Source organism: Haemaphysalis longicornis, unplaced genomic scaffold (assembly GCF_048455015.1).
Source record: "Haemaphysalis longicornis isolate Haplotype H1 unplaced genomic scaffold, Haemaphysalis longicornis Haplotype H1 scaffold_8, whole genome shotgun sequence".
In the NCBI taxonomy this organism is placed as follows: domain Eukaryota; kingdom Metazoa; phylum Arthropoda; class Arachnida; order Ixodida; family Ixodidae; genus Haemaphysalis; species Haemaphysalis longicornis.
In genome coordinates this window covers 87,714,818-87,716,764 of record NW_027526445.1, presented here as the reverse complement: position 1 = coordinate 87,716,764, position 1,947 = coordinate 87,714,818, and the positions used below count along the sequence as shown (strand labels likewise).

At 49.7% G+C, this 1,947-nt stretch overlaps 1 non-coding gene across 1 annotated transcript; it reads left to right on the top strand.

Annotated features, from left to right (window-relative positions):
* The first annotated feature begins 695 nt into the window (after positions 1-695).
* Positions 696-768, top strand: Trnat-agu (transfer RNA threonine (anticodon AGU)). The gene has a single exon. It is a non-coding gene; the product is annotated as a tRNA-Thr (tRNA).
* The last annotated feature ends 1,179 nt before the right edge of the window (positions 769-1,947 follow it).

Here is a 1,947-nt window from a genome sequence, read left to right as displayed (position 1 = left end):
CATGCATAGCGAGGGCCTCTGTTCTGGCAGTCTTGTTGCCAAAGGGAGCTTAAGAGGGTTCAAAGCTGGTCGACCACTCTGGACATGTCGTAGACACTCGAGTCACAACCCGGGGGTTAAAAAGAAGGTCCCCTTCACCCCGATTAGTCCGAATGGCGCTGGCTACCACCCCCAAGCACAGGAAACAAACATACCTAACATAAATACCCCAGAAAGTGAATGGGAAAATCGCCCCGCCGGTAGCGTAGTGGTTATCGCACCAGACCGGTATTCTGGAGGTCGTGGGTTCGGATCCCACCTGGCGGGCATTTTTTCTTCACTTTCTTTCTTTCTTTCCAAATTCTTAATCTGTTTCAATGATCTACCACATCCTCCCCTTTGCTTTCCGAGGTTTTCTCGACTGCCAACCCTTATTTCTGTGTTATTTTCAACGAGCCCCTCATTTCCTATTCTGATTCGCTACATGCATAGCGAGGGCCTCTGTTCTGGCAGTCTTGTTGCCAAAGGGAGCTTAAGAGGGTTCAAAGCTGGTCGACCACTCTGGACATGTCGTAGACACTCGAGTCACGACCCGGGGGTTAAAAAGAAGGTCCCCTTCACCCCGATTAGTCCGAATGGCGCTGGCTACCACCCCCAAGCACAGGAAACAAACATACCTAACATAAATACCCCAGAAAGTGAATGGGAAAATCGCCCCGCCGGTAGCGTAGTGGTTATCGCACCAGACCAGTATTCTGGAGGTCGTGGGTTCGGATCCCACCTGGCGGGCATTTTTTCTTCACTTTCTTTCTTTCTTTCCAAATTCTTAATCTGTTTCAATGATCTAGCACATCCTCCCCTTTGCTTTCCGAGGTTTTCTCGACTGCCAACCCTTATTTCTGTGTTATTTTCAACGAGCCCCTCATTTCCTATTCTGATTCGCTACATGCATAGCGAGGGCCTCAGTTCTGGCAGTCTTGTTGCCAAAGGGAGCTTAAGAGGGTTCAAAGCTGGTCGACCACTCTGGACATGTCGTAGACACTCGAGTCACGACCCGGGGGTTAAAAAGAAGGTCCCCTTCACCCCGATTAGTCCGAATGGCGCTGGCTACCACCCCCAAGCACAGGAAACAAACATACCTAACATAAATACCCCAGAAAGTGAATGGGAAAATCGCCCCGCCGGTAGCGTAGTGGTTATCGCACCAGACCGGTATTCTGGAGGTCGTGGGTTCGGATCCCACCTGGCGGGCATTTTTTCTTCACTTTCTTTCTTTCTTTCCAAATTCTTAATCTGTTTCAATGATCTACCACATCCTCCCCTTTGCTTTCCGAGGTTTTCTCGACTGCCAACCCTTATTTCTGTGGTATTTTCAACGAGCCCCTCATTTCCTATTCTGATTCGCTACATGCATAGCGAGGGCCTCTGTTCTGGCAGTCTTGTTGCCAAAGGGAGCTTAAGAGGGTTCAAAGCTGGTCGACCACTCTGGACATGTCGTAGACACTCGAGTCACGACCCGGGGGTTAAAAAGAAGGTCCCCTTCACCCCGATTAGTCCGAATGGCGCTGGCTACCACCCCCAAGCACAGGAAACAAACATACCTAACATAAATACCCCAGAAAGTGAATGGGAAAATCGCCCCGCCGGTAGCGTAGTGGTTATCGCACCAGACCGGTATTCTGGAGGTCGTGGGTTCGGATCCCACCTGGCGGGCATTTTTTCTTCACTTTCTTTCTTTCTTTCCAAATTCTTAATCTGTTTCAATGATCTACCACATCCTCCCCTTTGCTTTCCGAGGTTTTCTCGACTGCCAACCCTTATTTCTGTGTTATTTTCAACGAGCCCCTCATTTCCTATTCTGATTCGCTACATGCATAGCGAGGGCCTCTGTTCTGGCAGTCTTGTTGCCAAAGGGAGCTTAAGAGGGTTCAAAGCTGGTCGACCACTCTGGACATGTCGTAGACACTC